Consider the following 27,988-nt stretch of genomic DNA (forward strand, 5'->3'; position numbering starts at 1 on the left):
ATTGCAAAAATCTCTCACAAAAGAACAACAACAACAACAACAACAAAACAGAAAAATAAAACTACCAAAACAAATAGTAACCAACCAAATATAAAAAAGAAAACAATAATAATTGGCAGCACAATTGTTGAAACTTCTGTAACATAGGAGAATAAAATAATAGTATTATATCAATACTAATTTCCTGATTCTGATATTTATATGGTGGTTATGTACAAGAATGTCCTGGCCTTAAGAAACACATACTGAAGTATTTGGAGGTAAGAAACACCATGTTTTTATAGTATTCTCCAATGTCTCAGAAAAAAGTTAGCATGTTACATATGTGTGCTATTTCATACACAAACAGAGAGAGATAGGGAGACAGAGAGAAAGGAAAAGCAGAGTAATTAAGCATATGTAGTAAAGTGTAAATAACTGAAATATGGTGAATAATAAACAAAAACTTGCACTATTTTTGAAAGTTTCCAACTTTCTAAAATTGTTTTAAATAAATATGTTTATAAAGCTTATTTGCAGTGTGATGTCACTTAGTATAAAGTTCTAAAACTTAGGAAGGGAAGTTATTCATGGACACATATTTGTAGCAAAGGTATACACACTTCCATAACAGTGGTTACAGCTGGGGAAGAGGTAGTGGAGTATTCAATAATGGTGTTTTTTTTGTTGTTGTTGTTGTTGTTGTTTTTGGAGAGATTTTCACTGTAGGGTGCGTGCACTCGCCAGACAGACAGAGAGAGACATAGAGACAGAAAGCGAGAAATCACCCCCTAGGGGGGATGGTCACGCCGCAATCCCTTCTCCTCCATTCTCCTCTCGGGATCTTGGGCACGCACACACACGCGCCCGGCGTGAGTTTTAAGCCACTGGGTCCGGGACACAAACCGCGGTCGACTACGTGGGAGTCCAGCGACATAGCCATTACGCTAACTGCTGGTTCCCAATAATGGTGTTTTATTTCCCAAGCTGGTGCTGGGTACAGAGCTGTCCATTTTGTTATTTCTATTTTTGCATATTTAAAATATGGCATAATAAATTTTAAATTAAAAAAAAGAAACCACTCCACTCCCTGATCTACAATCCTCCTTTTCTTCAACATTGAAGGACTGCACAGGACACTGAGTTCCCATTTGTCCCCAGATAGATTTTGACAGCATGAGAAATTCTCACTGCACACAGGGAATGGATTCCCTAGAGAAGAGGACAAGCAGCGAACACCACATGTGCATGGCTCCCCGTAGAGAAAGGAAGACGTCTTCCACACGGCAGCTGAAGATTTTGCAAATGGCAGAGGAAGGGAGGGCTGGGCACCAGGCAGGGAAGTCACTGGGGGCTGATGGCTTCTCAGCCTTGAGCAGGAGCTCGGAGGAGGTGTCTGGGTCTGGGCAGCAGTGTGGGGTTCCTGCTGCTGAAGCCAGGATTTCCAGTGATGCTGAGCCAGTCTGCGTTTCGCTCCCTAAGGTGGGGCTAACACCACCACCTGCTGTGGCTGGTGAGAAGGAAAGCAGCAGCCTCCTGTTTGGCTCACAACTGGCCCTCTGGCTTAAAATGACAACCCCTGGCCACCACGCCGTCCCCACAGTCAGGCTGGAGGAGCCCTCTTCAGGCAGGAAACCCAGTAAATGGAGCAGGAAATGTGGGCTTGACCCTGAAGCCAGGGCAGGGCAGGGCATCAGGCCAGGGCTAAGGGCAGCCTGAATGTGCTCTCTGAGCAACACTGATGGGTGTTGGAAATGAGGACATATTCATATTCACACCCCAACAAGGAAGGAGTGGGTTCTGTTATGCACCACACAGTCCCAGGACATTAGAGCCTGGAGAGACATGGGGGGAGGGGGGCAGAGACCTCTGCAAGGCCTCAAGAAAAGGTCAGGGAAGATGGTAAAGAAAATGAACAAGTAAACACATCTGTCAACTGATAATGAGTGTTAAGAAGAAAATATGGGCAGGGACAGGGGATAAGAATCTGAGCTGGGGGTATAATTTCAAACAGAATGGTCAGGGAGGTCTTGCAAGGAAGGAGATTTTCAGCAAAAACATGAAGGGATGAGGGAAGACATGGGCATCAGGAGACAGGTTTCTGAGCAGAGGCAACAGCAAAAAGTCCAGGAGTGTAGCCTGTCACTTGCCTCTGAGAGGGTCCTCAGGGAAGGTAGTGTGGCTGATAGCATGTGTCTGAAGGAGAGATCCTTTGGAATGAGACTACAGAGTCTTGGAGTTAACTCAGAGTGAGGTCAGGGGCGCCCAGGGCTTCTGAGCAAAGGAGTGACACCAAAGAGGCATATTCCTGAAGCTTTCTTGAGTGTTTGTAACAGCCATGTTCAAGGGGACACAAGGCATGGATAGGGTCCATGCTTGCATCTAGAAGCACCATGTGCTTCTCACGAGAGTCAGGTCTGGAACAGTTAGGGGCAAGTGAAGTGCATAGGACACAAACTGTAAGGGTCTCCTCTCAGTGCCCCCTATACTCAGGGTCAGCCTCTGAAAGTCCTGGCTCTGCTAAGTGTGCTGAGCAGGGGCCATTAGAAGGAGGTCCATATGCTTGAACAATTCTACTTCTTCTGCAAGAGAAAAGCAAGGACAGACACTGGATTCCTGGGTTTAGAGCACCACAATATCCTAAAACTTACTGAGATGCTATGCCTTGGCCTCGTTTTGCTTGAAATGTTCCCAGTGTCCTGAAAAGGGGCATGGCCTGGACTTGAAGACTGCTCTGTAATTTCCACCTAAGTGACCTTGAGCAAGATTTCCAATCACTTAAAGTTTGTCTTCTCAACCATGAAAATAGTCAAAAAAAAAAAAAGTCCGATTATTGAGAGAATTCCAAGAGACAATGAATGGATAAACAACAAAGTCAGTCCCCTGAATGTCCTAACCGTCCTCTCTCTCCTTACCTCTTCCAAGAATACCCCATATTCTAGTTTCTTAAAAAGAGTCTTGTCATCTCTCAAGTCCCAGGAAGCTGTGAGTCCTTGATTCCTCAGGTAATGAGGCTAAATCCCCAGCTGTGAGAAATGCCTGTGTCTGTGAGAATCAGGCATCTCCCAAACCTAGTTCGGGCTGCTGGGGGGCTACTGCTCATCCCTGGGAACCCCACGAACTCCTTCAGGACAGTTATTTCTCATCCAGGTCTAGCCGAGACTTGCAGGCCCCACGTCTCACCTCTTCCCTGAGCTGATTTCGGTGTCGACTAACCCCTGTGGTCCTTCCATTCTCTAGACTGGCACACATTCACACGCGGCTTCAGAGTTCTCAATGGTGTCACAGCTTAATCCGCCCATGAAATTTACACTTCTAGAGTTCAGAAAACACATACACATTCTTTTTTTCTGTATTCTCCAAGGCACATGGCACAGGGCCAGAATATCAGTATGTTCTATAACACGTACTTGTGAAGCTGAAGATAATAAAATATATATTCATTTAAAATTTTTAATTAGAGAAAAGAAACAACTGAAATTTAGATAATGAAAGTCCTGCCTCACGTACTGAATTTGAACTTTTTCTGGAAATCCTTTTTTGTTATGGACTTTACAAGGAACAAAGCAATTAATGCCTTTTCATTACAACTTAGGACAGAAACTGGAATATTAAAATTGCCGTTCAGTGGAATGTGCATGAAATGCTGAGAGTCTCCTGGTGAATAATTCCTGGTTATAATGGCATGCTATAGACTTAAATCTTACTCTTAGACATGAAAAAAGACAGTTAAATCAACTTTGTCCATTTAAATATCATTTTAAGATATCTAGAACCCATCTCTTTATTGCTCAACAACCCTTAGCAATTTCTTTTGCCCTCATTTATTTCTGGTTCTCAAGGGAATCCTGTCTGATTTATTGGAAATTAGTTCTTACAGCTAGTAAATGCTTTAAACTGTTTTCATATAAATCACTCCAAATCTGTTAGTGCACTGAAGCCCTGTCACAGTGATTTCTTTCAGCAACGTGGAGTCTCGCCACACCCTCTCCTGCTAATAGGCACAGAGCTCCGTGGGAGCAGGCAGAGCGAGCTCTAAAGAACATACATGTTCTTCCCACACACACTCTCTAGTTAGGCCACCCTATGCCCTCCCATTTGTGGACAGTGATTGGTAGTATCAGCATATAGCGAGCTAGTGTACTCATGGGAGCTCAGCTGTTTCCAGCACAGTTAGCATTGCTGGGTGAACGTGAGTACACCACGGGTGATGGGAGAATGTTCCCTTCCCATTGGCATTGCCAACTGCATCTGCCTTATCCGTCAGGATCAGTTAGGCTGTGCTGCTGTAACGATGAAGGTTTAGCTTTTGCTCAGGCCACATGTCCGTCATGGATCAGCTGGGGGTACTGCTGCTCACCAACCTCACTCAGAAGCCAAGCTGACAGACACTCATCTCCACACGTGCTTCTGCAATTGCCAGTATAAAGAAAGGAGTGCCGTGAATGACACAGGGACTCTGACAATCTTTGTTTTGAAGTGGCACATGTCATTCCCACTCAAATTTCACTGGCCAAAGCAAGTGACATGATCATGTGGCCAAACATCAAAGGACATGAGAAAAGGGAACCTCCCCCACCATAGGCCCAGAACAGCACTAAGGGCATCCTAACCACCCAGCCCCTCCCTCTGTTGTGTGCACTGGAAAATAGAAAGCCTCCAGCCTTTCTTGGGTGTGCTGATGTGTGTGTGTGCATGTGCATGTGTGTGTGCATGTGTTTGTGTGTTTTCACCATAAAGCCTTATTTTACGTAGCCAGCAGGCATCTTCCTACACTGAGAAGCTTGACAGTTTGCCACATTTTAGCCCAGGAGATGCCTAATGTACTCTCTATAGGAATCAATCTCAAAAACAAATGGTTGTTATCTAGATAACTAAGAGGAATAGAAAGGGAGCTCTTCAAATTGACAGAGAAGGAGGGAGAGAGGAAGGAGGCCTCGGAGGCATAAGTAGAAAATGAAAATCACAGAATTCCGAAACTCTCAGCAGAAGAAAAGAACTGGATTCCTCTTTTTGCCCCGAGCTGCCGCTGGAGCACAGGAGAGGTGGGGGTCAGATGGGGTGTGCCTGGCCCTAGGCCGCCTCACTGGGCTCCCAGGATGTGAAGACAGAATTCTCCTCCTTATCCTCTCCCTTCTGCCTCCCACAAATAAAGTGCTATTTTCAGAAGAAATCCTCCAAGTATTGCTGTAAAACAGCAGGATGTAATATTCACCACAATAACAAATGTATGTAAAAGATCATCTGTAGAAATCATTTTTAAGTTGAGATATCTTTCAAAGGCAAAAATGATCTATATCCTGAAAGACAGTGCTCATATATCTTTTGGAGAAATGATAGGGCCTTATTCAATGATTTAAAGAACAGCACCATAAAAAAAATTCCACATATAAATATTTAAATATAGTTTATTATATTCAATACCTGTCCAAATATATCCCCCCTATAGATCTTTTCCAACTGCTCTCAAAGCTATGGACTCTAAGAATACTAGGAAGTATGTAAAACCATCAACTAGAAAACTTTGCTATGTTTTGGGGAGACAGAGCCTTTTTTTAAGTGTATATTGATTTTTTTTCTTCTCATACGAAGTATGCACTTGCCAGAGAGAGACAGTGAAAGAGGGAAAGTGAGAAATCACCCCTAGGAGGATGACCCCGCCTCAATCCCTTCTCCATTCTCCTCCATTGGGCACACACGCACATGCACCCAGCATGATTTTCAAGCCTCCTGTCTGGGACTTGAACCATGAAGTTAGCCACGTAGGAGCCAGAGCCTTAACCACAACACTACCTGCAGGTCTAAGGTATTGATTTTATTTCTTTTATAAGCAAGAGAAACAGAGTGAGAGAGAGATAGGAGGGTTTGGATGCTCTACTCCACTCTAGCCTTAGCCAGCCCCAGATCATGGGTACCCGTACAGCAGGTGTTCAGGCAGGTCTCTGGACACAAACCATTATGTAAGCCTCACGAGAGCATTGCATTTTACCACCATCTGGCCCCCAGAGCTGTTTTAAAACCATCTTACCAAGAGCGGGGCGGGGGATGGGGCTGGGGAAAAAATAAATAAATAAAACCATCTCACCAAAACAGTAGCCATATTTTGACCAGATATTGAGGAGAAAAGGGGATGGTACAGAGAAGAAATTTAGCCTAAATATTTTTGTTTGTTTGTTTTCATGTCATGTTTCTGAAGGCCACATTTCATAAAAATACTTCATATTATTAGGTACAATGTCAATTTTAAAATGTATCCTTTAAAGTCAGTGGCATGGTGGTAATACAATGCTCTGTGACGCTGGCCCACTGGAAAAGTCCCAGGTTTGTGTCCCAAGGCGAGTATACCCACTACACAGGCTGGCTGAGGCTACGATGGATCGTAGTATGAAAACCCTGTCAGAGGGGTCTCTCTCTCTCTTGCTCTTTCTCTCTCTCGCCCTCACTCTCTTGCTCTCTCTTAATAAATAAACAAACTTTTTTAAGTATTTAAATTTAGGGCCACATGCATATGTATATGATATTTCCACTCGTGTGTGTCTATGTATCGATGAGATGGAACACCAAGAGCATGAAAGATATTGAATAAAATACAGGTCACCACTTATTCTTTGCTGTCTTCGAGGCTCTGTCATTTTGGCCTCAGAGATTGTGGGAGACATTAATGGAAATCTGACAGCTAGTGACAGCTTCAGGCCAACAGCTCCTCCTGTCATATCTGTCTCAACACCTGAAGGAGCACCAAGAAAAAATAATTTTCCAGACCTCACATTCTCTTTCCATGACACTATAGAATCCTGGGCATCTGAAGTGCTTACACTCTATCCAGTGGTGTCACATTCAGGAGAGCCACCACCGGGGCTCAGAACCAAACCCCAGGGTGTGTGAGACCCGGGCGTCTATGCCCCTCTCCCTTGGGTGAGCACATAGTGGTGTAATAATTCTGTGTCTCCAAGGTCTGTGTCCTTCACCCACCTCCCCCGTTGATGTCCCTTCTCCTACTATACACCCCACCTGAAGTTCAGTGGAACTCATATACTGTTTTCAGAAACAGCAACAGTTTTTGAGAAGCAGTTGCAATTGAGCTGCAGTAACCTACTTAAGTACCATAAATTCCAGAAGGCACTTGGCTTTCATGGAAGACTTGTGAGTTGAAAAATGACACATTCTCTAGAGAGCAAATGGCTATTTTTAAAGGACCATCAGAAGACATTGGACTCCTCAAAAAGTCTCCACATCTGTTGGGAGGCGTGGGGGGGTCTGGCCTGGTACGAAGCCCCTGCCAGTGGCACCTGGGCATGAACTCTCTCTGTGTACAGAAGTCAGGTGCCTGCCCCTGCAAGGTGTGCTGGTGCTAGGAGCTCTCTGGTGTGATGGCTTCTTCTTTTCTTTTGGAGAAGTTTTTGCTGTAGGGTGCGTGTGCTCACTAGAAAGACAGAGAGAGACAGAGAGACGGAAAGAGAGAAATCATCCCCTGGGGGGATGGCCACACCACAATCCCTTCTCCTCCATTCTCCTCTCGGGATCTTGGGCATGCACGCACACACACCCGGCGTGAGTTTAAGCTGCCAGGTCTGGAACTCGAACCACGGTCTACTACATGGGAGTCCAGCAACATAGCCATTAGGCCAACTACTGGTCCCAGTGTGATGGCTTCTTCACAACCTGGAAAGTGAAGGCAGATGACTCCCATTTCGCAGATGACAAAGTGAGGCTCATGGGGTTATGTGACTTGCCAAAGGTCACACTGAGATTAAATGCGGTGGGAGAAGGGACATAAGAGAATCTGAAGGTGAGGTCTTGGGCAAACTTTAGACTGAGGTTCTAAGCCAGGCCCTGCAAGGCATTGCTGACTTCTGTATGATGAGACTGGTCTGTGTCATCATCCTTCACCCCTCATCATGTGGTGCTTACCTCAACAGCTAGCAGCAGGCATAAGCCCAGTGCTTCCAAATGAGCTGTGCTAGCCTCAAGGCCTAGCTCTAACTCATAAACTACCCAATGCTTCTTTCTATTAGGTTGTCTGGAAAGTCATGACACATTGTTACATAGAAAAATACATCACGACTTTACTGACAATCCCATACAATGGCCTTCCTACAATGACTGCTTTTCTATGACCAGGCTATCAGCCTCAGTCCTTCTCACACTGAGATTTGCCCTTAAAGTAAAAGCATGTTCCTCAAGGAGAAAACATAAAGGTTTATGGAGTTTGCAGCTATGAGCATCGAATCAAGTGGCGCTATCTAGGCTGAAGGTCAAGCGCCATAGCTCTCAGCTGGGTCAGACACCCCAATCACAGCACAAGAATAGCCACCAGGGCTGGTCAAACCTTGGCCTCCAAATAAAGAAATGTACAGGGGAAGGGGCTGACTGCCAATACTCACACAACATCATGTCAGTGTCTTACAGACCTGATCCTGGAGCCCTGTCTAGAAGAGCTGAAGGGCCAGGAGTCAAGGAACCAAGAAGACAGTCAAACGCATATCAACACATGCTTATCCAAATAATGCACCTCACATTTCTCCAATAACTCCCGACAAAAGGTGGCTACACTCCTCCTCCAACCACCCCACCCCTTGACAAGCAAAAGGAGGATGTCATGGGCACCAGCCCATTTCACAGATGAGGGTGTTGAGGCACAGGACAAGAACTTGTGTCCAGAGTGGCACACAAGTTCCTAGGGTTCTCAGTGAGCCCTGTTCCCTTGGTGCCTAGCTGCTCTGTACTGTCCTCGCCACAGGAACAAAACTTTCTTAGAGAAATCACGCAGGGCTTAATGTCTCACCAGGAAACATATTCCTGGGGGTTGCAAACTAGCAGTGCAGAAACCGTCAATGACAAAGTGTTTCCTCACCATCCTTTGCATTTGTTATCGCCACTTCTGTCCTCATCCCTCATGCCTTGCAGCTGTACCAGATGTGGAGAAAATTACGTGTTCCCTGAAACTTAATGACCAAATTTAAAGCAATTTCAAACTAATCAGGGTTCTGTTAAGCTGATTTTATTAATTTAACAGTTTTAAGAGTTTAACAAAATGATGCACTTGGAAATCTTTGTTGTGGAATCTGTTCATTTAGGTGCAGAAAAGATGGTGTCACCCAAGAGATCCTATTTCAAAGAAAAGGATGATTTGTAAAGTAACTAAATAATGCTTCTCGAAAATGTACAATTATTGAAAATGTGGTGCATGACGGGATACCATACCCACCATCTAGACTGTTAGGAACAATTTATACATGGTGCTCAGGCAGAAGGCAAATCAATTAGACAATTATATCCAGAATTTGAGAATTCAACAGCAACTTCGGAATACTTTGTCAAGGCTCCATCTACAACTCAGATTCAGAATAGGCTATGAGGTTTCCCACTTAGCAATTCTTTTCATTTAAAATAGAAACACAGAACTGTTCATTTCTGATAGAGACTATTGGCAAGTTCCTGGCACCCTTCCTATGCCCAAGGTCTCTTATAAACAGAGTTGTACTCAAATTAAGCCAAACAAATAAGTAATATGCTATACCTTAATGATCCTAGGATCACAAAAGCACAGTCTGTCATATCTCATTATTTTCAAAAATAAATCAGAACTTAAAAATCTTTATTTTAAAAAATTACCAGTATATTTGTCTAGAAGAAAGAAGTATTAGCATATAAGAATTAAGTATACACTACTCATTGGCTGTGTAACTTTAGGTGAGTAACATAACCTCTCTGAGCTTACTTTCTCACATGAAAAACATGAGCCTATTTTCTCATGTGGAAAACCTCTTTGATACTGTGATTTGCTGGGGTAAATGAGTTACTTAAAGTGCTTAGAATTAAGCCTGCTTCCCAGTAAGCATTTGAATAATATTAACTATTACCATTATGTGTATCTGAAATATATGACATTTAGTGGTACCATAAGTGTGTGTATATATACATATATATATATATATATATATGTATATACACACACACACACATATATACACACACACAGACACACACATATATATGACATACATAAGAATCATTTACATTGAACATATGCATCCTTACACATGTCATAAATGATACAGATACACTTACACTCATATCTATGCATTATGGTGTTTTTTTTTAATGTTATCCTATGGCTTGCTTTTTACACTCAGTGTATCTTCAACCTCATCCAAAGTCAGTACTTCCAAAAACAGCTCTTATTTTACGCAGTGCATGGTATTTCATGATCTCTGCGTGGTGTACATCACCTAACTTTTCTTTTACTGATTGGAATCTAGGTTTTTTCCAGCATATACCTGTTAAAAATCACACAGAAAGGACTTTGTGTATAATTTTGTGCACAAAGTGACAATAATTAAGTGAGGCCACCAAAGGGGATTAAGCAAAAGAAAGGATGGGATTCTGGATAGAGAATGGATGTCTCTTTTGCATATTGCCTGCTAATAAAATATAAAGCCTGAAGTGTAATGATTTGATAGTACTTCACACCCACTGGGATGGCTATTACTGAAACAAACAAACAAACAAACAAACAAACAAACAAAAAAAGATAGTGTTAGCAAGGGTATGAAAAAATTGGAACCTTTGTGCATGGCGAGTGAAAATGTGAAATGGTGCAGCTGCTGTGAAAAACAGTATGACAGTTCCTCCCAAACCTAAATATAAAATTACCATATGATCCAGCAAATCCATTTTTGGGTGTACACCCAAAAGAGATGAAAGCAGGCCAGTCATGGTGGTGTAACGGTACACAATGTGTCTCAATGCTGAAGCCACATTGGAGAGTCACGGGCTCTCCCTGTGCACATCTGGTGCACGTGCATGCCCATGAACCTTACTGGTTAGGTCGGAGCATGGCTCACAGAATGGAGACCTTGTTGGAGGTATCCATTTCCCCTTCTATCTTTGTCTCTCTCTCATGGGATAAAATAAAATAAAAATAAAATTAAAAAAAAAAGCTTTAAAGAAAAAGAAATGAAAGCAGTGACTCATTTTTTACCAAGATTATTCACAATAGCCAAAAAGTAAAAACAACTCAGATGTCCATTGGTGGACTAATGGATAACCAAAATACAGACTAGACTGGAACGTAACGCAGCTCTGAAAAGGAAGAGAACTCCAACATAGGCTACAACATTGATGCACCTTGAAGACATCATACTAGGTGAAATAAGATAGTCAAAGGGACGAATAAACAGTGTGAACCCATTTTTTATAGAGTGTTCTATTCTGCTCTGTTGCTAGTGGAAACTACTTGAGTCTAGGTAACTTTAAACAATAGAGGTTTATTCAGCTCAGCGTTTGGAGGTCCAAGGTCCAGGGGCCACAGTTGATAAGGGTCTTCTGATTGGGTCACCACAGAGTAGAGAGCTAGAGAGCGTACGTCTGTGTCCATAGATCTCTGTCTGTCTCATCCTTTCTTCTCATAAGCCCACCAGAGTCAATCACGGTGCCCCTGCTCCAACGACCTTAATTGTAATCTCCTCCCCAAAGTCCCACCTTTCAACACCGTAGTTAGATTAACTTTTCATCTGCTTAATCACAGCACAACCAAATTTCAATACATGAACTGGGAAGGGAGTGGGGACAGTCAAACCGTAGTATAGTCAAGTTTATAGAGACAGACACAGTAACAGCAGTTACCAAGGCTGGGGCAGAGAGAGCACTGCTTAATGGGTATAGAGTTTGTGTTTGAGAAGAGAAAACAAGTTTGCTGTTGGATGGTGGTGATGACTGCACAGCAATGTGAATACGCTCAATGCCACTGAGTCATACCCTTGAAAAGAGTTAGAATGGTAAACGTTATGTTGCACATATTTTACCTCAATTTTCTTTTCAAAGGGCAATGGTTTGTTTTAGGCTCATCTCAAAAGTCTCTGCATCAAAAGAGTTGCCTCAAAAAGCAGCTCCCAAGAGCTCTATCAAAGTAACTGCATGGAAGCACAGGATCTTCCCTCAAGCACCTCTCATTCACTCTTGGGCTGGGGGAGTGGGGAACAATCACCAATAAAAATGAATTTGGCAGCAATAATGAAGGCAACGCAAAGAAGCGTAGGCTTTTCTGAATTGATATCCCTCTCATTCTCTATCACTTTCTGTATATTTAACATATTGTATAATTGTTTAAATGTTTTTTCTGTTTTGTTTGTTTATTGCTAGAGGACACATGCACTCACCAAAGAGACAGAGAAAGAGAAAACACCCCCATGATGTTGGTCACACCACAATCCTTTTTCCTGTTTCTCCGTCCTGTCAGGATTTAGGGCATGCACATATACGTGCCTGGCATGTTTTTCAAGCCACAAAGGCTAGAATCCAATAGAGATCTGCCATGTGGGATCCAGCTTCCTACGCGCAGGGCATGTAACTATTGGGCCAGCCTGAAAAAATACATGTTTTTTTTTTTTTTTTACTGGAAAGTCCCATGAAACTTTATTCAGGAAGTCTAGGTTCCCAGCTGTTTAGATTTTATGATCCAGTTTTTAAAAATTTAATAGGGAGACAAATATAGGATTGACAACTTTTTATTTTGCTAAGTAAGGACATTAAAAAAAGTTGCCATCTGCTTTCAATATTATTTCATAAAAGAAGGTTGCATTTTATGTTAAAAAATGAGCTAGGAGATAAAATGCAGTCCTTCCCAGGAAAGAGGAGTTAGAATCCTTCCCAAAGGGTATTCAAGCTCTGCACTGTCCCAATTTACCATATTTTTCCAAAGAGCAGAGGAAACAGTGCCACAGGCTAGCACTCGCCCATCAGGGTACCTGAATCTGGGACCACTTCCCCAGCTCACACTCCTCACCTACAAATCTGCAGTCATTTTCAACCAGCACTCAAATGCCCAGCCCTCTCCTGCCCTGTGTTCCAGCACCCTCCCAAACCATCAAGGTAAGTGGCCATCACAGCTTCACTCATGATCCCACATTCCTCTCTTCACAGGAGAGCAGCACCAGCCCTCATACTAGACCAAGTAACTATGAACTTCCCAGGGAGACTGGATTCTCCCATCCAGAAAGAGTGAATTCCACTAACCAAGGAAGATCCTGAATCAGACCCCATCGGAGAGACTCCAAATTACATCCCACCAGAGTGAGCTCCTGTTACACCCTACCACAGAGATTCTGAATTATCCCCCACCAGGAACAATCCTGAGTTATACCCCACCGGAAGACTCCAAATTATAACCCACCAGGGAGACTTAACATTGTGCCCCACCAAAAAGTTTCCTGAATTACATCCCACCAGGGGAACTCCAAATAGCACCCACCAGGAAGACTCCTGCATTACACCTCACCAGGGAGATTCCAAATTACACCCTAAAGGAAGACTCTGAGTTCTACCCCCCAAGCAAGACTCCTGAATTATACCCCTCCAGAAAGATTCCTGAATTACACCCCACCAGGAAGACACCATATTACATTCCATCAGGAGATTTTTGAATAATATCCTACCAAGGAGACTCCAAATTGCATCCCCCAGGGAGACTCCAAATTATACCCACCATCAAGACATCTGAATTAAAACCCACCAGGAGACTCAGAATTACACCCCAGCAGGAAGATTCCTGAATTACATTCCACCAGGGGGATTCCAAATAACACCCACCAGGAAGAGTCCATATTATACCCTACCAGGAAGACTCCTATTTACACCCCACTGAGGAGACTCAAAACTATACCCTACCAGGAAGATTCCCGAATTGCACCCTACTAGGAAGACTCCTGAGATACACCCCTACCAAGGAGTCAGAATTATACCCCACCAAGGAGATTTGAAATTACACTCCACCCCTCTGGAAAGATTCCTGAATTACAACCCACCGAGAGACGCAGAATTACACCTCACCAAGGAGACTCGAGATTACAACTCACCAGAAAGATTGAATTACACTCCACCAGATGGACTCAGGATTACACCTACCTGGGGAGACTCCAAATTACACCTCACCAGGAAGATTTTTGAATTACCCCCACCAGGGAGCCTGTGAATTACACTCTAGTAGGAAGTTCCAAATTACACTACTCTGGAGAGACTCCATATTACACCCATTCTGAATTATCTCACACCAAGAAGACCAAATTTCACCACATAAGGACAACTCCTGAATTACGTTCCACCGGAAAATATGGTTGTACATTTTTCTTTATACCGTTATTGTATGTATTTCTTTCTCCTAAAATACAGTGTGTCCCCAAGGACCTGGTTTACTGCAAGGAACAGAGCTAGGCACATCATTTCCAATAATGATGCCAAAGAGTAAATAAATTAGTGAATAAATGAAGTTCATTTTAAAGGAGGTCTATTAAGAAATTTTTACCCACCCAAAAAAAAAAAAAAGTTTAAATGGGAGCTACCAACTCACAAGCAGGTGTGTTTTAGAGCTGATGAGAACCAGACCACCTGATTCTCAGCTCAGTGTTCTGGCTACACATGAGGCTGCTTCCATCATCCTCCCAAAACAAAGGAGTATCTCCAATAGGTCAGTCCTGAGCCAGCACCCTAAAGCCACCACAGTGCGCATCAACAAAGCTAACATTTCTTTGGCGAGTCCCATGTCCAATTCCCAGCACTAGCACTTAAATGTATTACCTCATTTAATGCTTAAGGCTGCTATGAAGGGTACTCTTAGCTCCCCTTTTATAAATTTTTATTTTAAAACACATTAAGACATAGAAAAAATGGCAAAAAAAAAATAATGCTTGTATATCCACACTCAGGTTCCTGAAAAGTTAACATATACCTCATTTGGTTTCTTTACCTTCCTCCTTGTCTCTGTCCCTCTCCTCCTTCATGCCTCCAGAAACACACACAAACACATCCACACATATACACTTGAACTGTTTAAGAGTAGAATGAATGTCCCTTTACCTGTATATGTCCTAAAAATCAGAATTTTGGTTTTTTTGAAGAGTGTTTGTTTGTTTGTTTGTTTTGCTATAGGGCGCATGCGCTTGCCAGAAAGACAGAGAGAGACAGTGAGACAGAAAGTGAGAAATCACCCCTCAGGGGGGATGGCTACGCTGCAATCCCTTCTCCTCCACTCTCCTCTCGGGATCTTGGGCATGCACGCACACACACCCGGCGTGAGTTTAAGCCACCAGGTCTGGGACTCAAACTGCAGTCAACTACATGGGAGTCCAGCGACATAGCCATTACACTAACTGCTGGTACCAAAAATCAGAATTTTTTAAAAAATATTTTACATGTGCTCGCCAGAGACACACAGAGAGACTGAGAGACAGAAAGCGAGAAACCACCCCCCAGGCTCCTGGATGGCCACGCCACAATCCCTTCTCCTCGATTCTCCTCTTGGGACTTAAGGCACGCATGTACACATGCCTGGCATGAGTTTCAAGTCACCAGGTCCAGGACTTGAACCGTGGTTGGCCATGTGGGAGTCCAGTGACATAACCATTACATCATCTCTGGTTCCCTAAAAATATTAACATTGACATAAAATTATTATGTAATCTACAGGCCTTCAATGTTCACCAATTGTCTTATCCTTTAGAACAAAACAGAGAGCATAAATTTGTCTGGCCCAGCATCGCAGTAACCTAGTCTCTTTAGTCTCCTTCTATCTGGGACAGTTCCTCAGTAACTTTACTTCATGACGTTGACATTTTTCTTAGAATACAGGCCAATTATTTTGTAGACTTCCCTCAGTTTGGGTTTGTTTGATGTTTCCTCACAACTACTAGGTTGTTGGGGAAGTCATGATGTATTTTTCTGTTTTTCAATGCAAAACTGCATTATGACCTTCCTTACAGATTGTTTGTACACCTTGGGCAGAACTACCACAGGCACAGTGCGGTGTCCTTCTCAGAGCTTTATAGCATGTCACAGAACGTCTATTTGTCTCACATGAGTGTCGCTAACTTTTATCAGCTGATGAAGGTAGTGTCTGCCTTATGTCTCCATTGTAAACTTTCCCCTTTGAAACTAAAGAGAATTTTGTCAGGAGAAATGTTGGCACTATATAAATTCCTTCTATATTGTCAACCTACTATACAGAAGCATTGTTCCTGCTTGCCCATCACCCACTTATTTGTATTAATTTTGATGCTTAATTATCCAGATTCAACCAAAGGGAGCCTGTCTCTTGTAAATTTGATCACATCTCCATAATTCTTTGAGCACTTCTTCACTTTTTTTTTTTTTTACATTTTTTGTTAGAGATCATGTGAACTTGCCAGAGAGAGAGAGAGAGGCAGAAAGAGGGTGGGGAAGTGAGAAAGCACACCGCATGGGGAATGATCATGCTGCAATTCCTTCTCCTCCATTTCTCCCCCCTTTCAGGATTTTGGGCATGCACATGCACATGCACATGCACCTGGTGTGTTTCTCAAGCCACCAGGTCCAGGACTCAAACCACACAGTTTATTTAGTGCACTTCAGTCAGTTGCCTCAATCATCTTGCTACAGGCTAGCCCAAAACACTACTTTCTGATCCAAATTGTCCCAGGCTAATTTGCATTTTCTCCGTCCCAGCCCTAAAATTGACCCTATCTTCCAAGATCCTTGGTACCTTTGAGTGGAGAAATTATTTGGAAAACAAGATGTGGGTGCTGTGTTTGCTACTGGGATGTCATTGTATCAAGGCACTTTCGAGGGACAGAGCTACATCAATACATACATACATATTTCTGGATCTCTGTGTGTGTGTGTGTGTGTGTGTGTGTGTGTGTGTGTTCATGCTGATACCTCAAATTAAGAGTAAAATGAAGCCACAATATCCCTTTACCTGTGTATGTCCTGAAAATAAGAATTTTTTCAACAGCCCAATTCAACAACACAGGACTAACTCTAGCCCTCCGCTTTTTCATACATGTAACTCCCTTCACTGAAATGGCTCCCATTACTCACAATACATTTACACATTTCTTCAGTCTTGAATATAAATAACATAATTTCAGAATTGTTAATGTGGGTGCTGTGTTTGCTACTGGGATGTCATTGTATCAAGGCACTTTCGAGGGACAGAGCTACATCAATACATACATACATATTTCTGGATCTCTGTGTGTGTGTGTGTGTGTGTGTGTGTGTGTGTGTTCATGCTGATACCTCAAATTAAGAGTAAAATGAAGCCACAATATCCCTTTACCTGTGTATGTCCTGAAAATAAGAATTTTTTCAACAGCCCAATTCAACAACACAGGACTAACTCTAGCCCTCCGCTTTTTCATACATGTAACTCCCTTCACTGAAATGGCTCCCATTACTCACAATACATTTACACATTTCTTCAGTCTTGAATATAAATAACATAATTTCAGAATTGTTAATCTATATCAATTTTAAAAAAAACTTAAAAAGTATAAAACAAACCTAACTGAAGTAACCATATAATTTTTTCATGGTTTTTCATTGTTTTTATTAGCCTTAGGGTATACTGTCAGAATAGTCCAGAACTACTTGGGGAGTTGTCTCCATCTTTCAGTGTGGTTTATCATCCATTTGAAATATAGCTGGTTTCACTTGTTTCTGTTTTTATTCCACATTGGGTTTGGTCTCTAGTTCTCAGTGGTGTTTTTTAGTTGTTGTTTTGTATTGTAAAATGCTGACATGGTTATTAAGGTCAAAAGCATACACAAAGGTATTTTCTTATCTTATCAATTCTAGTCATAAATAGATTACCCTCTGAAGTAATCTCACTAGATTCTAATTTACCCTTATATATATTTTTTACTAAAATACACAAATATGTGGGATTTTATATTTTTATTTTATTACACAACAGTAACATACTAAAAATGTTCTCTTAACAGTTTTGTTTAGATAAAATTTTCATGCCATAAAATTCACTCACTATACATAGAAAGTCTGATGAGCTATTAAAAACACAGTGAGCTGGGCCAGCCCTGTGGCCTAATGGTGATCATATTCATCCTGCAAGCCGGGGGATTGGGGGCAGGGAGGGTGCTTTCTCCTTTTCCCAGTCTCTTTCTCTCTCTCTCTGGCAAGCACATGCACCCTCTGGCCCAAAAACAAACAAAAATGTAGTGTGCAACTATCAGTGTCATCACCACAAAAAGTCCACTCATGTTCATCTACATTTACTCCTTGATCCCATCCACTCCCAAATATGCCTTTCTGCACGTTGCTTTTGTCACTTACCAGTATATTTTTTAAAGAATTATTTTATTTAACTTTGTTTATTTATTTTAACTTGACCAGAGAAGGTCAGAGAGAGAGAGAGAGAGAGAGAGAGAGAGAGCGTGCATGGGAGGGGAGGGGAAGAGAGAAAGTGAGAAAGCAAACCACCAAGTCCGGGACTGAAACCATGATCGGCCATGTGGGATCCAGCGCCCTTAACCACCATGCCACCTGCTGGCCCTTACCAGTATATCTTAGAAGTCACTTGATTTCAGTTCACAGAGACCTTCCTTTTCCTTTTGCACAGTTACATAGTACTCTACTGTTCTATGTTCTCTGTCTTATCAACAGTATTCCAACACTCCACCATACCTGGACATTGAGGTTATTTCCACTATTTTAGAATGAAAAATAATTCTGTAATGAATAACCTGTGCATGGGTATTTTACACTGTTGCAGTTCATCTTCAGAGTTAATTCCTAGAAGTGAGACTTCTAGGTCAAAATGTCAATGCATGAGTAATTGTGACAGATACAGCCAAATTTCCCTTCAAAAGGGTTATACCCATTTGCATTCCAACCAGTAACGTATGAGATTGTCTCTGTACAGCCTTGCCAACAGATGTGTTGTCAAGCTTTTCAATTTTTGCCAATCAGAAAGGTGAGAAATGGTATCTCAGAGTCATTTTCATTTTCATTGCTCTAATTATGACTGAAGGTGAACATCTTTTCATACGTTTAGAGGCCATTTGTATATTCTTTATGTGAACTATCTTTCATGTCTTCTGACAGTTTTTTCTATCAGGTCTCCCTCCTCAATTTTAACCATTCATTACACATCAGGGATATTAACCCTTTGCATCCAATGTATATTCAAATACAAGAGGACTATTAAAAGTAAATGGAAAAATAGAATTAAAGTATAGGCTTATTTTTGGTGCAAAAAAATGATGAAATCTTTGCATACTTTTTTTTCCCCCCACCTTAGGTTTATTCGTACACACAGCACAGGAGGACACCAGCCCCACACAGAGAGCAGCCCAGGAGTCAGTCCTTCTGTCCTCATACTGGCAAAGGCCTCTACTATGGGGCTTTTGTGGGGGCCTGGACACCTTTGGGAGCCTGAGCCTGAGCTGGAACTGAAGACGGAGCTGCAGCTGAGGCCTGGGCTTTGGTCTGAGCCTTGGCCTGGTTGGCCTTTGGACGAGAAAGCCTGAGGCCCTTGGCTGTACGAGCGCGAGCACACTTCCCAAGCTTAGGGTGGGCAATGTAGGCAAGACGACTGAGCTTGCGGCTGCTGCCCTTTGGGACACCCTTCTGAACCTCCTTGGGCTTTACGAGGGCCTTGATGGCCTCCGCTCACGCACTCATGGCCTTGGCATTGTTGGCCTGCCTCTTCTTCAGACCCTTCCTGTTGTGCTTCTTGGCAAAGCGCATGTTCCTCAGGAATTTGGGGTCCACCCCTTTGAGAGATTCTTATCTTTGCGATTGAGGTTTCTTGATGCCATTTCTATCATTTCTATGCCATTTTCGGGACTGGTTGTGTGTGGTGTGGTTCTTGGACTTGGCCATGTCTGCACCGAAACCCGCCTTTGCATACTTTTTTTTTGCTTTCTTTTTTTTTTTTTTTGGAGAGGTTTTCGCTATACGGCGCGTGGGCTCGCCAGACACAGAGAGAGACATAGGGACAGAAAGCGAGACATCACCCCCCAGGGGGGATGGTCAGGCCGCAATCCCTTCTCCATTCTCATCTCGGGATCTTGGGCACGCACGCACATGCGCCCAGAGTGAGTTTTAAGCCACCGGGTCCGGGACGCGAACCACGGTCGACTACGTGAGAGTCCAGCGACATAGCCTTATGCTAACTGCTGGTTCCCTGCATACTTTTTTCATAACATATATTTTCCATAAACTTTTTAAAGCCCCCGCATATTTTCTTCCAGTCATTTGCATTTTGACTATGTTTGTGGAGTTTGTTGCCATGCCAAAAGTGTCTAGTTTCATGTAATCAAATTTATTGATCTTTTTTACTATATTTAGATTTGAGTCATGGTTAGAAAACTTTTCCCTAGTACAGTCATGTTATAGAAAAAATTCATCTATGTTTTCTTCTAGTATTTTAATGACTTCACTCTGATATTTAGATCTCACAACCATTTGGTATTTCTTTTGGTGTATTATGTAAGGTGTATTCATTTCATCTTTTCTGAAAGCCTGATTTAGTTTATTATTGCATTGCTAACAGAAATACCTGAGTGATTTTATAAAGCAATATAAATTTATTTACTTTACAGTTTAGAGGTTCCAGTCGTTTCTGGTCAGCTTCAACATGGCAGAGGGCAGGCTTGGAAGCAGGAGAGGGCATGGTTTGTATCCTTGTAGCTTTCTTTGTGTTCTAGCCTCATTCCTTCTTATATCCTCACCAGAAGGCAATCAAGGAGGCCCTGCCCTAGTGACTTTATCACCCACAAAGGCTCCACTTCTGACACCATGTTGGCTTAAGTCTTCACCCTCTTTGTTCTGTTCCAATGGCTAAACACACAAATTGTGAGGGGACATATTCATACTGTATCACCATCTGCTTGTCCTGGCACAATGTGCTGAAAAGATCACCTCTGCTCCAGTGACTTGAGATGGTACTTTGCTCATATACTAAATCTCCAGACATGGATCTATTTCTGGACCTTACAAGTATTTAATTATAGTACTATTTGTCTATTTATGAACTTAAAATCACAGAAGTTTTGCAATTCATTGTCATGTCTGGTAGAACTATTGTCCCTAGTGGCTTTTCATGATTATTACATGTTTTTGTTTTTGTTTTTGTTTTTTATTGCCTCGCTTCAAAAAAAGCTTCTGGGTATATTTACTTGGATCACATTAGAGTCATAAATTAACTTTGGGTGAACTGGCTTTATTTTATGATGTTAAATCAACCCATTTAAGAGCTTTCCCTCTATAGATTTTCACCATATCTTTCTGAGGTTTTTGTTGTTGTTGTTTTGTGGGGTTTTTTTCCTTTTTTCTAGTTAAAGGTCAAGAGACAGAGAGATATGTTAAGTGAGAAATCACCCCCTGGGGGATGGCCATGCTACAATCCTTTCTCCTCTAGTCTCCTTTCAGGATTTTTGGGCATGCACATACATGCACCCTGCATGCTTTTCAAGACACCGGGTCTGGGCCTTCAACTGTGCAGTTGGCCTTGTGGGATCCAGCACTTTAACCTCCATGCCATCTGCTGGTCCCATGGGTTGCTGAGTTTTTTCCTAAGTATTTTACTGTTTTACCTTCTTTGTTGCTACTAAGTCATCTAACTAGTTCTTATTTATATATAAGAAAGTTATTAAGTTCTATATGTTAATTTTAATCCTGCTACTTTAACAAGTTATTTTATTATTTACTTTTATCATTGATTCTCTAGGGTTTTGCAATATCTATCATATCACATGCAAATCGAGTTCATTTTGATTTTTCTTTTCTAATACTTATGCTACTACTTGATTCCTCTTATCTACTTTTTTTCCCCAGATTTTGGTCACAGGGTGCATGCACTCACTGAAAGGAGACATAGAGAAGGAAAGTGAGAAAATGGGTCCTTTTTCCATTCTTCTCTCAGGATTTTGGGCCTGCATACACAGGTACCTATAATGATTTTTCAAGCTGCTGGGTCTGTGACTTGAACCATGGCTAGATATATGGGAATCCAGCACCTTAAGTACCACACAAACTGCTGGCCCTGATCTTACCTAATCCTAATACATCCTGTATAATTTAGGGATACTAGTAGAGATAATGGGTATTCTGGCCTTGATCCTGATCTTAGTGAAAATGTCACTAGAGTTTTCTCATCAAAAATGATCCCAACTTGGGACCAGCAGTTAGTGTAATGGCTATGTTGCTGGACTCCCTCGTAGTCGACTGCCATTCAAGTCCTGGACCCAGTGGCTTAAACTCATGCCGGACACGCATGCGTGCATGCCCAAGATCCTGAGAGGAGAATGGAGGAGAAGGGATTGCAGCATGGCCATCCCCCCTGGGGGGGTGAATTCTCACTTTCTGTCTCTCTGTCTCTCTCTGTCTGTCTGGCGAGCGCACACGCCCTATAACAAAAACCTCTCCAAAAAAAAAAAATGATCCCAACTTTAGGATTCAGGTATGTAATATATTTTATCGTGTAAGAAAATATCCATCCATTCCTATTTTATTTAATGATATATCAAGCATGGATACTGAATTCTTTGAGAAATTTTTTAGCTTCTATAGGGATTATCATACAGACCTTTTCCCTTAGATCTATTAATATGATGCCATTATATTCATAGATTTCCTCATATCAAACCAACCTTGCATTCCTGGGAGGGAAAAAAAAAACACTATTTGGTCATAGAGTGTTGATGTCTTCTTTTTTCAAAAGAATTCTTTATCTTGTTTTATTTATTATTATTTTATTTTATTTGCTATAGGGCAAATGCGCTCACCAGAGAGAGACACAGAGAGAGAGAAAAAAATGAAAAAGCAAGCTGCCGATCTGGGACTCAAACCACGATGGCCATGTAGGAGTCCAACATCTTCACCACCACACCAAGTACTAACTCCGTGCAATGACTTCTTAATGTGGTATTGGATTCCACTTAGGAATAATTTATTTAGTATTTTATTTCAATATTATAAGTAATTTTGTTCTATAATTTTTTTGGTATTGCTTTTCAGATTGAGCTATCAACATAATGCTTTCAAAACAAAATGAAAATGTAGTCATTTATTTTCAATACTTTGAAATTACTCAAAAAGAATGGAGAATATTCAGTCTTTGAAAATTTGGTAGGAATCCCCTGTGATCCATCTAGGTCTGTTTTGTTTTTTTTTTTTATGGAGTAATTTCTTAATGACTTTCTCTAGATTTTTCATGGAAATTGTCTTATTTAAGCTTAGTGTATTAAATTGATACTATTATTTTTTTAATAATTATTTTATTTAACTTTATTTATTTACTTTTTTGTTTGTTTTCATTTTTGGGGTTTGTTTGTTTGTTTTAATTTGACTAGAGAGGGCCAGAGCAAGAGAGAAAAAGGGAAAGTGAGAAAGCAAGCCACCAGGTCCAGGACTCAAACGGCAGTTGGCCATGTGGGAGTCCAACACCTTTAATCACCACACCACCTGCCAGCCCCACTATTACTATATTTTATCTAGGTTCTCATAGTTATTTTTATAGAAGTCTGCAAAATAATCTTAATTTTTTTCAATTTATTGTTTCAATGGTTATGTTTCCCTTATAATTTCTTATCTTACATATTTGTGCTTTCTTTCCTTTTTTAATTATTAACAAGAATTTTGTCCATTTTGTCAATCCATTTGGAATTAGATCTACTGTTCTATTCTCTACCTTACATTTTGGCTTTGATCCTTACTATTTCATTTTTTGTGCTTTTGGTTTATATTGTGGTTCTTTAACTAGATTTTGGAGCTGGGGATTCAGTTCACTCATTTTTATTCTTTTTTTTTTTAATGTTTTATACAAGTGTTTAAAGATGTGAATTTCCTCTCTTCATGACTTTAAATGTCTCCAAAAATTCTGGTAGGTAGTGTTTTTATTGTTACTGTTTCCTTTTCATTTTTTTCCTGCTTTTATCCAAGAGTTATTTAACAGAAAGTTTCTTAAATTTCTAGATCATAGGAGTCTTTTATTATTGTTAATGTTCAGTGTTAGCACTTTGTGATCAGAGATCACTGTAATATTCCTACTTTATAAAACTTAGTAACATTTTCTTTGTGATAAATTTTTGTAAACGTTCCATGTACACTTGAGAAGAAAGTATATTCTATATTATCATGGCATAAATGTATACATACACATGAGGTCTTTGAGAAGTTCATTGAAAATGTATATTGTGAAAAAATTATGCATGGTTTGCAATTATTCGCATCAAAATAAATTCACACTTTAATTCTATTTTTCCACAAACTTTCTGAAGCGCCCTTAGGTGTGCCTGTTATATGCAGACACACACACTATCTACCTTATTTTTTATGTGTGTTTTTGTCCACTTGATGGGGCTTATGAGCTTATATTTTATGCTCTTGTATTTAGTAGAATAAGTTAAAATTTCTCCATATTAATGTGTTTTTCTAATAATTACTTTATTTAACTTTATTGTGAGAGTCCAGTGCCCTTAATCATCACGTCACCTGCTGGCCCCTTAATGTGTTTTTATCTAAGTCTCCTGGTTTCTTTTGTAGTTTCTGACTTATACAGTGGTTCAATTTCTGCCTTATAAAGGTGGTTCACTGTGCTATTTCATGCATAGATGTGCATAATGCTATGTAACTATTGGGTTGATGGAAAAGTCATGATGTATTTTTTCTGTTTTCCTATGCAAAAATGCATCATGACTTTTCCAAAAAACAAATATTTTGCATTGTTATTAGCCTCTTTTTTTCTGAATGCTTTAATTAATATCTGTTTTGGACAAGGTGTGATCCATATTGTTTATCTTTCCATGTATTTGGGTACAGTGGCCACAGAGCGGCACAGAAATGTTTTACTTTGGTTATGAAGACATAATGTTTTATACAAGTGTTTAAAGATGTGAATTTCCTCTCTTCATGACTTTAAATGTCTCCAAAAATTCTGGTAGGTAGTGTTTTTATTGTTACTGTTTCCTTTTCATTTTTTTCCTGCTTTTATCCAAGAGTTATTTAACAGAAAGTTTCTTAAATTTCTAGATCATAGGAGTCTTTTATTATTGTTAATGTTCAGTGTTAGCACTTTGTGATCAGAGATCACTGTAATATTCCTACTTTATAAAACTTAGTAACATTTTCTTTGTGATAAATTTTTGTAAACGTTCCATGTACACTTGAGAAGAAAGTATATTCTATATTATCATGGCATAAATGTATACATACACATGAGGTCTTTGAGAAGTTCATTGAAAATGTATATTGTGAAAAAATTATGCATGGTTTGCAATTATTCGCATCAAAATAAATTCACACTTTAATTCTATTTTTCCACAAACTTTCTGAAGCGCCCTTAGGTGTGCCTGTTATATGCAGACACACACACTATCTACCTTATTTTTTATGTGTGTTTTTGTCCACTTGATGGGGCTTATGAGCTTATATTTTATGCTCTTGTATTTAGTAGAATAAGTTAAAATTTCTCCATATTAATGTGTTTTTCTAATAATTACTTTATTTAACTTTATTGTGAGAGTCCAGTGCCCTTAATCATCACGTCACCTGCTGGCCCCTTAATGTGTTTTTATCTAAGTCTCCTGGTTTCTTTTGTAGTTTCTGACTTATACAGTGGTTCAATTTCTGCCTTATAAAGGTGGTTCACTGTGCTATTTCATGCATAGATGTGCATAATGCTATGTAACTATTGGGTTGATGGAAAAGTCATGATGTATTTTTTCTGTTTTCCTATGCAAAAATGCATCATGACTTTTCCAAAAAACAAATATTTTGCATTGTTATTAGCCTCTTTTTTTCTGAATGCTTTAATTAATATCTGTTTTGGACAAGGTGTGATCCATATTGTTTATCTTTCCATGTATTTGGGTACAGTGGCCACAGAGCGGCACAGAAATGTTTTACTTTGGTTATGAAGACACCCTACATCTCGAGAACAGGCATACCTCACTTAGGGAACCGATTGTTTCAGGAAATACTCATTAATCCTGGGCTGTCCCATCTGTTTACTCAGGCAGCATCCTAGACACCTTCACAGCCACTGCCAAGCAATCTACTGCTGCTAAGAGTGGCTGTTTCCAATCCACTCATGTTTTTAAAAGATTAACATGCTCATACATGTACACACACACACACACACACACACACACACACGAAAACAAACAAAACAACAAGGAAATCTGAGGTTATGCCTTCTCGAAACCATGTTGTGTTTAGATGAACTATGGCTTCTTTGGAAGGAGGCTGAGGAGGGTTGTATTCAGTAAGCTCCAGAACAGCTCAGGAAACTCTGCAGCCTGGCTACCTCACCTATTCAGGAAGAGAGATCCTTCTGCAAGAACCTCAAGGCAGAGAGGCACCTTCTTGGGGGCATTGAAAGTAATTTGTAACCAAATCCTGCAGTAGTTGGCTAAGAGTCAAGTTGGGATATAAATGCAGAAAGAACCAGTTAGATTTCATTGATTAGCAGAGTAGGATACAGGCCTCACGTGAACCTAGGGTTAAAGCAGGCTAGGAAGGGGGTTTGGTTTAGTTCAATGCCATTAACAGGTGCTCCGTCCTTGCCCCAGCACACAGTCAAAAATGTTCTTACAATTTGCCAGCCTAATTACATACGCTGAACCTTCATTTGGTAGACAATTAATAGTCACTGGAAATATAAATAAGGGCAGAAACACAAATGGGCAATAACTGTTCACAATCCTTTCAAAAGAGCCATTTGAAAATAGCAGCAGAGATACAGCCTGGCCTCAGCACAGGTAAGGAGGGACCTTTTCTATGGACCCACACTCTGAACCAGCTCTGGCAGCCCTGGGCACAGAGACAGGAGCAAAAGCTACTGAGAACAGACCTCCTTGTCCTTTGCAGTGCTCAAGTCTTTCCTCGGGGGGTACTTCTCAGGAAGAGAGTCATATCAATATGTGGGAGAAGCCTGTATGTCATATCAATATGTAGGAAGGGACTAGCCTATTTCCTGGCCCATCCCAGGTACCCCATGGTGTACATGCTAACCAATGTGTTTTCCTCTTCCTTCGAGGCACATTGCTGAACTGTGTTTTCCAGCCCTTCTGCAATCAGGTGGCGCATGTGACTGACTTCTGCCCAGTGGAATGTGGCATCCGTGATATATACCATGTCCAAGCCTGGTCTGTCTGTAGCAATCTCTCCTAGGACACTGCCCATCAAAAGGCCTGCCCGAGATAGCACAGCTCGTGGGTGGCCTGGCCATTACTATAATTCACATTTTTATCACTATACTATATTGCTTTCCAGTTAATCTAGTCTTACAAATATTTCTTGATTAATACTGTACGGTAGGGTCTACTCTAAAACGAAATGCCCTATTAGTAGTTGCTCAGACAGTGGGTCCTGGACTGTTAGCTATAAGGTCTGCCCTATTCCTATTCCTATTCCTATTCCTGACCCAGGCTGATGAAGAAGTACCAATAGGCTAGAAAGTCCTAAGAACTAGACCTGAAGCTGACAGCAGCTGAACTCAAAAAGCAGCAGAACTGTAGCATGTATTGGCCTGATTCTGCAGCCTGACAGCATCCTGTACATGACCTATGGGCTTGGTATAGACCTCTCTTCCAGAGCTCTTTCAGAAAAGCACCAATCCCAGACACCAGCATGGAAGGTATTAGCAGCCTACCCTACCCCACTCTAAGCTACCCAGGGCTTTTGCATTCCCTAAGCCTCTCTGGGTACACCCAAGTATACCCACTCTTCCTGGTTTCCATAGAGCTCCAAATTCCCTGAGTTTTTTTGTTTTTGTTTTTGTTTTTTTCCTCTTCGGTTTTGCCTCCACACCCATCCTCCTGCCCAGGCAAGAAGACCCAACTGCAGTGACAGGCATATCTCATTTTAAGAGGGCCCTTGCTGCAAAAATCTGATCTGACAGGATGCAGCAGGAGCAGCTAATCCCATTACAGAAGGAGTCTATTATTTTAATATGAATCAAGCAATGTCTGTCCCCACCCTCACCCCCATTTCCAAAGAGGAGGAATCTGGAGTCTGAAGACATAAAGGAGGCAATTCATACTCAAGGCCAGGTACAGCTGAGGCTTCATCAGGCCAAGACCCACCTTCCCTGAGAAGTGACTTTTCTCATCCATTTCAGCATCTGCCTAGAGATTATTTGGGAATACATGGGGAACAACTGACAAGATCAATATCAACAAAAGTAACATATTTGTGAAATCAGTGTTCATCAGTAGGGAAGAGCTTCTTC

The 27,988-nt window shown here is 41.1% G+C and overlaps 1 protein-coding gene and 1 pseudogene across 1 annotated transcript in view; both read right to left on the reverse strand.

Annotated features, from left to right (window-relative positions):
* Positions 1–27,988, reverse strand: part of CAMTA1 (calmodulin binding transcription activator 1) — a 1,029,661-nt gene that overhangs the window by 588,454 nt on the left and 413,219 nt on the right. The window lies entirely within an intron of this gene.
* On the reverse strand, positions 19,042–19,662 carry LOC102474617 (60S ribosomal protein L29 pseudogene; annotated as a pseudogene).

Source organism: Tupaia chinensis, unplaced genomic scaffold (genome assembly GCF_000334495.1).
Source record: "Tupaia chinensis unplaced genomic scaffold, TupChi_1.0 Scaffold000146_1, whole genome shotgun sequence".
NCBI classification, from domain to species: domain Eukaryota; kingdom Metazoa; phylum Chordata; class Mammalia; order Scandentia; family Tupaiidae; genus Tupaia; species Tupaia belangeri.